Raw genomic sequence first — 12,244 nt, forward strand, 5'->3', positions numbered from 1 at the left:
GTTGATGTTGACTTCTTTTTTGAAGGAGGTTTCCATCCCCCGACGAATGGAAGATGTCAGTTCGTCTCTTAGATTCAAGTGACTTCAAGACTTAGAAAACGAGTGAAATGGACGTGAAAATATTTCATTTGAAAGGCGAGACGAATAATCATTTCTAAGCTATGGATTAAAGACATAGGCCGAACACGTCAATCAATTCCTCCTAGAATGAACAGACCGAAAGGAACAGAGATCCTTTACTGCGTCTCTGACCTTAACCTCTTCTCCTTTGTGTCTTTACCAGTCCCTAACTCCATCCACGTCCTTCATACTATCACCTCGCCCTTCTCCCACCCTCCTTATCCGGCTCACACACACACACACACATCATCCAACACTCGAACTGATATACGCAAAAAGGGAGGTAGCTGCAGGGCGGGGGCTGCCACAACACCCTGGCGAAAACTGGACAAGAGAAATCGGCCTCGATGCCCGCGATAAGTCAGGATGTATGAAAACAGGAAATGGAGGAGATGGAGGGAGAGTGATTCTGCGGCGGGTGTTGGGAGTTCGTGGTCTGAGGTAGTGTGAGGAATGCTGGTCGTAGGGGGACCAGGGTGTGAGGTAGTGTGAGGAATGCTGGTCGTGGGGGGACCAGGGTGTGAGGTAGTGTGAGGAATGCTGGTCGTGGGGGGCACCAGGGTGTGAGGTGGTATGAGGAATGCTGGTCGTGGTGGGGACCAGGGTGTGAGGAATGCTGGTCGTGGGGGGACCAAGGTGTGAGGTGGTGTGAGGAATGCTGGTCGTGGGGGGACCAGGGTGTGAGGGATGCTAGTCATGAAGGAACCAGGGCGTGTAAAGGGTGTTGGTCATAAGGGAGATCCGGGGTCTATGGTGGGGGTGGTGGGAGGGACGCTGGTCATGAGGAACTAGGGTGTGAGGTGGTTTAAGGGATGCTGGTCGTGAGGGGACCAGCGTGTGTGTGAAGATGGTGCGAGGGATGTTGTTTATGAGGGGGACCCAGGGTGTGTGAGGGACCAGGTTGTGTGCAATTTTTTTCTTATGCTGGTGGTAGGATGTGGAAGATGTGGAGAATGCTGATGGTGTAGATCGGTGGATAGTGGTAGTGTGGGTGGAAGATGGTGGTAGTAGTGGTGGTGGTTTTGGCTGCCGTAGATGATGCTGGTTTACGTCACGAGTGGTGGTGGTGATGCTATAGGTGGTGGAGACGAAAGTATTATTCCAGTATGTGTTTACATTCAGGTCATTAATCACACTCCATCTTATTTTGTGACAATGGAAATTCATATTCCTCTATCTGCTGACAGGATTATCTGTATCGTGATCATTTGTTTATTCTTAATCATCCCAGAAGTTCTGGTGTTACCCAGAACTTTTCTAAAGGCTCTTGCAGCCCAAGACTGCACTACTAACTGTAGTAGGGAAATAGAGACTCCTTGGGAGTGTGCAGTTCTTTAAAGAGACTATACTTCTTGTGATACAGCCTCGCCAGAGGTGACTTTTCACTCGCAGCGTAACCTTGAGCAAGCGGAGTCCGGCAACTTTCATGACCGTTCTCATATTCTTCAAAGTGTATGTCGTAGTCACTACTTGCTTTCTTAACTTCTACGTCTGAACAGGGTGCCAGTACATTTAAAAGATAAGGTCCATCGTGTTGTTTCCTCTTGTCTGTATGTGGTTTATCCGAGCTAGGCTGATGATCCAATACCCATCTGTTAATGGAACAATATTCTAATTCAATTTCCTCGCATTTAGTAAATCGAAAGTTACGGTCCATCGAACCCTTCCGTCATATCTTCCACTTCTACATAATCATCATTAGATTCCTCGTCTTGGTTTCGATGGGCTACGTGAAAGCATTTCAATTGTGCATTAACATGACTTTCTCACTGCAGTTAGTTCACAATGATTGATCCATCTTCGTTATCTTATGTCCTTAAAGTCTATCATGTACTTATTTTATTTGACTATGATTTTATCTGCTCAGTGGGATTCATATACTATCAAGTCTTTCCGTTCGAATTTACAATACCGGCCAATATATCATCCAGAGTGGATATCGTAGTCAAAGGATGTGATAATTTCGCCAGTGCACCCGATTTTCTGTGTGTGTGTGTGTGTGTGTGTGTGAGCACGGGAGCGAGACCATCAGCTGATGTAAGCAGCTGTGACGGTGTTAGCTTCTCAGACGTCGCGCCTCGAAGGTAAACTTGCGCTGCCAGCTGACCTTACGTAACAGCTATACGCCAGCTGTTGGGCGTATCTATCTTCGTGGCTGCTCATCCATCTGCGGGGGAAGGGAAGGGAGGGTGGAATGGGAGCTGGTTAAGATGGGTGGATGTATGCGAGGGCATTGGTGCAGTTGGTGGAGTGAAATGCGGATGAGGGTAGTCGTGTAGACGGTGAATTGTTGGCGAGGTTGTTGGTGTAGATGGTCGAATGTTGGTGAGGGCGGTGGCGCAGAGGGTGGAATGTTTGCGGTGGTGTTGGTGTAAGTGGTGGGTGGTTGGTGAGAGCGTTGGGTTTCATGGTATGGTGTCTGAGGGAGTTATTATTATAGACGAGGGACTGTTCGTGTGTAGATGGTGGAATGTTTGCCTGAGTGTTGGTGTTGGTAGCTGAGAGCTTGTGAGAGTGTTGGTGACATACTCTGCAATGGGGATGGGATAGGCCCAGGCTCATTGTAAAAGTGTTGGCACAAACCTCAATGTTTGTGAATAGGCGCGCGCGGGTGTAGATGTCAGGGAGTTCAAAGGGATGTGCAGATATCAACATGTTGATGAAGGTTCTGTCGAAATTTTAAACAAAAACCCAGAGGCATTGGTGTAGAAACTGGAATGATTAGGAAGAAGTGTGTACAGAGTAGAGTGCTCGTGACTGTAGTGGTAAAGATAGGAGTCTGTGAGACATGTGATCTAAAATGAATACGATAAAGGTATTGTAGATAGCATGATTGGCAGTGGCGAAGGTGTTGGTGTAGATAATGTTTCGTTTGCATTTTTTTTTGTATAGGTAAGAGAATACCCATGAAGATAATGTAGATATTCTTATGCAGACGATGTAGATGGTAGGATGTTTCATAGGGTGATGTTTGGGTAGTAGGATATTAAGGAGCTTGGTAAAGGGACTATTCGAGATGTAGAGGATGTGTGAGGTTAGGGGAGGTGTGTAGAAAAATGCCTTTCTCCTCGGGAAAAAGACATGACCATTTACAATAAAAACTCAATGTTTTTCGATTTCCTCCAAAAGTCGGATTACTTTTTTCATCTTTTCCTTGAAATTCTTTCTCTTTAACCCTTTTTGTATTCCACATACACGTCCTGGCTCCGATGTATGGATGAATGGGTGGCCTCCAAAGCCACGATGACCTGCTCCCCATTTTTCAAAGGCAGATTTTTCGTTTTCATCCCAAAAGTGTTAAATTATTTTTTTCTTTTTAACCCTTTTCATGTTTCATGTAAGGTCTGGTCTGGTCTCGCTGAAGACTATCGTTCGTGACTGAAGCCTACGACATATACTAAACCAATTCTTATTTCTCTTCCCTGATAATATAATGCGAATTCCTGCTCAACAACCTCTCGCTCGTGTTGACCACCAAAGACAAAGAAATACCGACCGATTCAAACTGCAACAGACCACTGGGTCCTAATGAGGCTGTTAGTGATGATGGAAGGATGTTTGTGAAAGTGGAGGGATGTGGGATCAATCCTAGCACGATGGAGAGGAGGCCGATATTTATGATGAAATTCTTAAAAAGAACGACGGAGCCACGGCTGGTGGAGAGGGAGGATAAACGCTTGAAGATAAAGGTATATGGTCCAATTGGATGTATGAATATCCCTGTAGAATTTCCGAAAAGCAGCCAAGACAAAACTTGATTTTCTGAAGGTATGCGAACTCCTGCATGCAGAAGCACACAGGAAATTGAAACTCTCCTGTGTATTTGAGAAGCATAAAGAACACGAAAGATTCAGTTTGTGCCTTGCTTGCATACAAGTGATGTTTCTCCAAAGTAATACTGGCTTTCATGAAGAGCACGTTGCCATATGCCGCCGCTACATCCAACTAGATGAAAAACGATTGAAAAAAATAAAGCTTTGGAAAATGAAGATAAAAGATTAAAAGAAACAATATAACTACAGATAATCCTTAAGTCTTATGATCTGTTTAGTCTAACACATGACTAGTACGTGTGAAGAAATATTAATTTCCTTGTCCAAACCTGTTAACCTATCTCCTAAAAATTTTCGTGTTAGACATCCGCTACCAATTTCGAATAGCGAGGAAAACCCAACAAGGGGAAAAAAAATTATATAATTTTCCCATCTTGTTTTTGGTGTTTGGGAAAGCGTGGTGGTCTAGCAGGCCTGGTGGGCAGGAAGCCAATATCATAGCTGGGTTCTGTCAACTCTCGCTCCACTAGGTAAAGAGTGTCAAATTTCTCGAGTGATAGACTCGTTTAGAAAAAAACTGGCGATTTTTTTTACAGAAAACCTATTTCACACACACACACATATATATATATATATATATATATATATATATATATATATATATATATATATATATATCCACTATCCCCGCCAAAGGACACTTCACTCGTAATGTAAATTTCTTGATTCGCCATTTCCCTTGTTAGCGAAGTAGTGCCAAAAACAGACGAAGAACGGCCTCACTTGCTCACATCCACTATCTGGCTGTCATGTATACTGCACCTAAAACTAGAGCCCCTATTCACCCCACAGACGTTTCCTTGGTCTATCCTGAACACTTTGCAAGTCCTGGTTCAGCCCCTATGTTACTAAGTCGCCCCCTGTATACCACATCACACCAATTTGCTCCATCTCATGTACAACCCGATATCTCAAAGCTTCTTTCACTTCACAATTCCATCTGCTTTAGTCTTATATATATATACATATTTTGTGTACATGTGTCTGCCTTTATGTATATATATTCATGTTAAATGGATCGCTTGAAATTGATGAATACCTTTGAGATACAAGAGGACAGTGGACTTCGCTACACTGAAAAATCAATAGTGACCTGTTGAAGTAGTGGAAGCCCTGCAGTTCCGCTGGGGCTGGACTGTTTGCAGAGCTGAAAGCAAGTACAGTCAATTTCCTCTTGAATGTTTAGATTGACGTGATTAAGAAAAAAAAGAGAATTGAGAAAGGAAAAGACGAAGAAAAAGCTGAAAATGATTCTCTTCTTAGTAAGCTTAACTTTTTAACACGGTAACGGCTCTCGTGACCTTACTGTTACATACACACACACACAAACTTTTTCTCCCAACTTGTCCCCTCCGCTGCCTCTTCTCTACCCTCCTGCTTCTAATTCTCCTCCTGTCCTCTCCAGCAAGAGGTCACGGGCCTTTGGTTTGTCTCGCGTTAACTAGAGCAAGTGTGACGGGTTCAAACTCTCCCTTCCACATGATGACCGTACCATCCCCTACCCTCTCAGTCTCTTCCCATACCCACCCTCCCTCCTCACTTACCCATCTTCCCTCCCTCACTCACTAACTTTTTCTCCCTAATTACTCTTCTTCCCATTTAGCCACCATTCCTCCCCACTCACTACTCTCGACACTCACTCCACTCTTCCTTCCCCACTCGGTACTCCTCTTCCCACTCATCCCTCTCCACGATCTTCGTTACATCGCCCAAAATCATCAATCATAACTTCATTAAATTCTTTCTTCCTGCAGGAACTTCCCAGTTGAAGGTTCAGAGAAAATTTCAGTTGGAACAGAACGGTCCATCCCGTCCCAAGCTGGCCAGGTGGAATGGTCCACAGCTGCAGAACCTTTCTCTATATCACGTTAGGTGTGCTCTCTCTCTCTCTCTCTCTCTCTCTCTCTCTCTCTCTCTCTCTCTGAACAGTACATGGAGGGAGTGGTACATGCGTGGGACCCCACTTGTGTGTGTGTGTGTGTAAGGGACGGGCAGGGGAGTTGTAGTCAAGATGCACATTCAGACACTGACAAAAAAAAAAGTCAAAAGTTTCGTAAAAACATTTTTCCGTCATTATCGAAATTTCTTTTATGTTCGTCATATCTCGAGAGATATGAAGAAACTATCGTATCAGTTACAGCAATCATAATAAAAAAAAACCCCACTTATGTCGCATAAATAGCTAATTATCAACTGAATCTTATCAATTTGATAATTTATCAAAGTCAACATTACTGAGTTTGTAGTGGTGGTGGTGATAGTATATGCTAAAGGCGTTACCGGACTCCACCCGCAAGTGGTGGTCACACAGCGGGAGGGAGAGCCATCACCTTCCCTAAGGTCTGCATCTTCGTCAGCGGACGGAGAGGAGACCTAAAGGAGCCCACCATACCCTGCTTCTGAATCCAGTGCACCACTGGAGATGGACAGGGGTCCTATGAATTGGTTCCACAGACTGCATTACTATATCGTTTTATTTATATATATATATATATATATATATATATATATATATATATATATTTTTTTTTTTTTTTTTTTTTCTTGCTTTGTCGCTGTCTCCCACGTTTGCGAGGTAGCGCAAGGAAACAGACGAAGGAAATGGCCCAACCCACCCCCATACACATGTATATACATACGTCCACACACGCAAATATACATACCTACACAGCTTTCCATGGTTTACCCCAGACGCTTCACATGCCTTGATTCAATCCACTGACAGCACGTCAACCTCGGTATACCACATCGCTCCAATTCACTCTATTCCTTGCCCTCCTTTCACCCTCCTGCATGTTCAGGCCCCGATCACACAAAATCTTTTTCACTCCATCTTCCCACCTCCAATTTGGTCTCCCTCTTCTCCTCGTTCCCTCCACCTCCGACACACATATCCTCTTGGTCAATCTTTCCTCACTCATTCTCTCCATGTGCCCAAACCATTTCAAAACACCCTCTTCTGCTCTCTCAACCACGCTCTTTTTATTTCCACACATCTCTCTTACCCTTACGTTACTTACTCGATCAAACCACCTCACACCACACATTGTCCTCAAACATCTCATTTCCAGCACATCCATCCTCCTGCGCACAACTCTATCCATAGCCCACGCCTCGCAACCATACAACATTGTTGGAACCACTATTCCTTCAAACATACCCATTTTTGCTTTCCGAGATAATGTTCTCGACTTCCACACATTCTTCAAGGCTCCCAGAATTTTCGCCCCCTCCCCCACCCTATGATCCACTTCCGCTTCCATGGTTCCATCCGCTGCCAGATCCACTCCCAGAGAGAGAGAGAGAGAGAGAGAGAGAGAGAGAGAGAGCAGGAACAGTCAACACGGAAGGGTATTACCCACTTGTTGCTGGTTGAGCCTCGAGCAACGGATCAATCCACTACTCCTCGGGTCAAAGCGGATTTACCTGAAAAAGGAAAATAATTGTTTATTCCCTCGACTGTACAGGGAAAAAAAAAAGAAAATGGGGAAGGGGGCGAGTGTTGTTATCACACAAATCCTTTAAGTTATTTTTCTGAGGGAAGGAAACATACGACTTTTGTATATTCTTTTCATTCTCACGGTATAAAAGGTGGTGATAGAATTGACCTCTGGCAGCAGAACATAGAAAACCATTATTGGATAGATTTCAATCCCTTTCTCTCTATCGTGGTAGGCCAGATTACCACTGGAAATATATATTAAGCTTCAGTGAGGTCTGGATAGAATCAAGTCTGGCTCTACTGACCATTTATTGACTGAACGGTGGCTTAAAAGTAAATATATGGACAAGAAAATTTGACCAATACACACCTTCATATATATATATATATAAGCTTGACACCCCTCTCTCTTTTCCTAATTTTGCATAGCAATAACACAAGAGGGAAGGAGTACTAGCTATAAGTAAAGGCCAATTTCTTTTTGGGGTAAGACAGAACCAACATGGGCCTGGTTAGTTGTTATCTGGTACAAAAAAAACAAACAAGAAAAAGAAACCTTAGCCTAAAAGAACGAAAATTGTAAACACTAATAGAAAAAGTCATCTCGTATCGGATTGAGCAATATTCTTTTCACATTCTTGGCTAAAGACGCGTAACCCTGCCGTTTTCTTTTGCAAGCGGTACATTTACAAAGCTGTCTTGGAAGAGGTAACCTAATTTTTTTGTCCCTGTGTTGATTTCAGAGTTTTTCCATGACAATATCTTTTACAACACATCAGAACTGAAGCCATTTGTTTTTTCTGTTGCATAATGGTGTCAAATGGTGTTATGTAATAGATTATTCTAAAGAAAAACATTTTCCACTACACCCTCGAGAACAATGCACTTTGAACCGACCCGAAAGAAGGAGGTCAAAGGGCAGTGTTGGAATGCTTGATTGTCGAAAATATAAAGGAAAGAGAAAACAAAAAAAAGTAAAATACTGATTCCATCTTTCGAAGATACTGATGAAAATGATTCTCTCTCTCTCTCTCTCTCTCTCTCTCTCTCTCTCTCTCTCTCTCTCTCTCTCATATATATATATAGCACTCTGCGGTAGCACCAGGTCACTGGATCATTAACCGTGTTCCAATAATGACGCTAAAAAACAGTGATATTTGTTTTTATTAATTCATGATAGGGACGAAAAAGGTATTATTTTGATCATGCAAAAGTATAGTGTTTTAACAATTCTAGGTAATTAAGGAATAGTATTTGTAACGTTATATCAATCACATAATATATGATTTATATTGATATCTATGACACTTGTCAAACCACATTTTGCATATATATAATCCCAACGAGCCCACGGGGAAGATAAAACACGATAAGTTCCCAAGTGCACTTTCGTGTAATAATCACATCAGGGGGAGATACAAGAAAGAAATGCAAGTCAGTTGATATACAACGAAGAGACGTAGCTAAGACGCCATTTGATCATGCGCAAAATTGTAACCATTTCCAATATATATATATATATATATATATATATATATATATATATATATATATATATATCCCTTCGTTTACTGGACTACCAACATAAATGCGACCAAAATATTCTGGACTCCCGGCCCACTGAACCCCCATGGCTTCGTTCCAGAACCCCTCGAGTCTGGAAGAACCACACGAGTTCCTCTACCCGCGTCCTGGACAATCAAATATCTCTGTGTGTCTTGTACTCACATGAACTTTTCTACAGAGTGCGAGTGGACACGAATCTCGTGTCGTACAGCTTCAAAGCGCGTCCCAAACTCCTTAAGCCCATGTTCCACGTGTTTTTTTTTTTTTTTTCTCCATGACGGAGGTTCCAGCCTGCACAGGAAGGTCTTCTTCACTCACAAATGTCAAAAAGGAGAAAACGAAGGGGAGAAGAAAGAGGGGAAAAAGGAAGAATAGTCTACGAGTTGTTGAGAAAGTGGAAAACCTGTCCTCTTTTTTATATGGGGTAAAACATTCCAAAACTGAGCTGTGGAGGATGGTAAATGGATAAAACAACCTCCTACCTTTAAGTTACAATTCGAGTTAGGAGTAAAAATGATCAAGATTCATCTAGAGACAATAACAACTTATTTTATCGTCTAACCCCTTTCCCTCTGGAGTTGAAAAAAAGAATATAGTTCAGACGTGTATGGCGGGATGACATTTGTAAAGAAACCTGTATGAAAAGAAGAGGTGAAGAAAAGGAATCGAGGCGGAGGGGATGTAGAAGAGGAAGGGCTGAAGTAGGGAAGGGATGGAGGGAACATGGTGAAAGAGGGAACTGAAAGGGGAAGGTTGAAGCGGGTGATCAAGGCAGAAGTGTTGGCCTAAGTCTAGGGCTTCTCCATGATGAAATGACAGATCCAGTACGAAGGACAGACGAACTATATCTCATGCTTTAGTAAAATCATTTTTGCTTTTTTGACGCAGTTGCCTCTGCTTATGTACTTTTTTCTTTCCATAGATAACCGTGTTACATCTACTCCTCTCATACGGGTAATGATATATACTCGTTATCTACATTGGTAAAGATAATGATAGTTAAAATCTATATTTTCAGTTTCTTAAGGTTATTAATCTTTACCATCGTACATATGATATGACAGAAGAAACATTGAGGAAGGTAGATGGATACATAGGAGTAGAGAGAGAGAGAGAGAGAGAGAGAGAGAGAGAGAGAGAGAGAGAGAGAGAGAGAGAGAGAGAGAGAGAGAATCATCCGTAGTCCCTCTATCGAGATCTTATCCCTGTTATATAAACCTTCTGACTGATGTCTTCTACTTACACTTGGCCGAGCCCCAGGGATCACGTGGTGCTGGCATCTGTACCAGACCTCCAGCTGTTGTGGGCAACATTACCCATCGTAAGGGAACCTGACTTGAGGATCCGAGGTCCTCTTCATCGTCCGGAGCAACGTAACTGTAGAAGCTATGGGCGCTCAGAGACACACGTTAGCCTCAAGACTTCACATCTCCGTGCTTAAAAGCAAGAGACACTGTGGCCCTAAGGGTCTTTCGGATGACGGTACGACGGTACGGCCCTTGAACACGACGGTACGACTCATGAGAACGACAGTACGACTTATTTTTCCACATGGTTCATATATACTGCAAGCATGAAGGCATTCATACACACCCAGACACAAACACACACACACACACATCAGCGCCAGTCCAGCCATGTAATCAATAACTCACAGGTCCTTCCTCCAACCCTTACATCCTTCCTTAGCCCAGAGCTCCTCCCTTCCCTCCCTCCCTGTCTCCCTCAACCCCCGGACGCCCACCAACAAACAAGACTTTAATGAAGGAAAACTTTTGCACTCCTCTAAAGGGTTGCCGTTCAGATATAAATGACAGAAGAAAACAGCGTCTAGATGCGTCTCCATCTTCAATGATTCTTCATTTGCAAGGACTTGAGTGTGTGACTCTCTATACGGCATTCCAAACACTAAGAGCCTCTTTAGCACTCTTGACATCAAGAAATCTCATGTGACAAATGAAGGATGAAGGTTGAGGAGGTTAGGTCAGCTCACATGACCCGTCACATGGGTTGGGGATCAGGTGCGACCCCGAGATAATCCTCTTAGTTCATCCAGTGCGATGGGGGTCAGGAATCCACAATCCCTTGAGAGAGATTAATGTTGGGTGTCCAGTCAAGTGAATGTAGATGCCACATTTTCCTTCACGAAGCTTCAATTTGACTTACAATGAACCCCGACACTGCTCCAGTCTATACTGTGGTTCGTCATTACGAAAAAGAATATGAAACCTTACTCACCTCAGAGCCCACGAGATAGGTCAGGTGTGTGTGATCGACCTACACTTACATACGTGACACTACATTTATGTAGTAGATGTACACAAGAAGACCACACAACACATTCTTGATGGCTGTATCAGGCCTTCACCCGAAGCACATTACTCATTGGCAACACACACAGACACACTATATATATACATATATATATATATATATATATACATATATTATATATATATATATATATATATATATATATATATATATATATATATATACATATATATATATATATATATATATATATATATATAACCAGTGTGACGGTATATATCAACCATTTTACCAGGGTGGAATGGCTGCTCCAACGATCGTTTTCAATCTCAATTTTCCAGGTGGGTAAATTCCCTTTCAGGATAGGTAAGTTCCATTAAGGAGCTCTCCCCCTCCCCCCCTCCCCACACACCCCCTTAGTTTTTAAATTCATTTTCTTTTCCTTCTTTTATTAATTCTCAAGTGAGCTCCTCGCCAGCGTTCAGAACCTGAAGGCACTTCAGTTGGTTTACTGCCTTCTTTTCATACTCCCCCCCTCCCCTCCCATCTGTCTGTCTGTCTCTTCTGTTTATCTAATGATTCTCTTCTCGTAGTGATGATAGCAGTGGTCTATAGTGTATGGTGGTGGTCTATGGTATATGGTAGTGGTCTATGATGTTGGTGTATAATTCTATTGAAAAAAAAATTGTTTGATAGTCATCTATGGCAATGGTGGGGATGTATGGTGTTGGTGGTAGTCTATGGTAAACATGGTGGTGCAAGGATGATGGGAGGTAATGATGGTATATTACGTGACAGTGGTGGTGAGTGAGGGGAGGTGATAATGGCTTTGAGAATAGCGACACGTGTTGGTATGGTGTGTAGGGATGGTGATGGGAGATGACCGGTGGTGATAGCTGGTGATGGTATCGATGGCAATTACTTATGGTGATGGTGGTCGGTGTTCACGGTGGTGGTAATGAAGTATGGTGGTGGAGTGAAATGAATATAGTGACCTTGATAGTGGTGG

At 42.9% G+C, this 12,244-nt stretch overlaps 1 protein-coding gene across 1 annotated transcript in view; it reads right to left on the reverse strand.

Annotated features, from left to right (window-relative positions):
• Positions 1–12,244, reverse strand: part of LOC139749011 (uncharacterized) — a 253,789-nt gene that overhangs the window by 88,294 nt on the left and 153,251 nt on the right. The gene's annotated exons all lie outside the window — the stretch shown is intronic.

The sequence above is a fragment of the Panulirus ornatus genome, chromosome 6 (assembly GCF_036320965.1).
Source record: "Panulirus ornatus isolate Po-2019 chromosome 6, ASM3632096v1, whole genome shotgun sequence".
NCBI classification, from domain to species: Eukaryota; Metazoa; Arthropoda; class Malacostraca; order Decapoda; family Palinuridae; genus Panulirus; species Panulirus ornatus.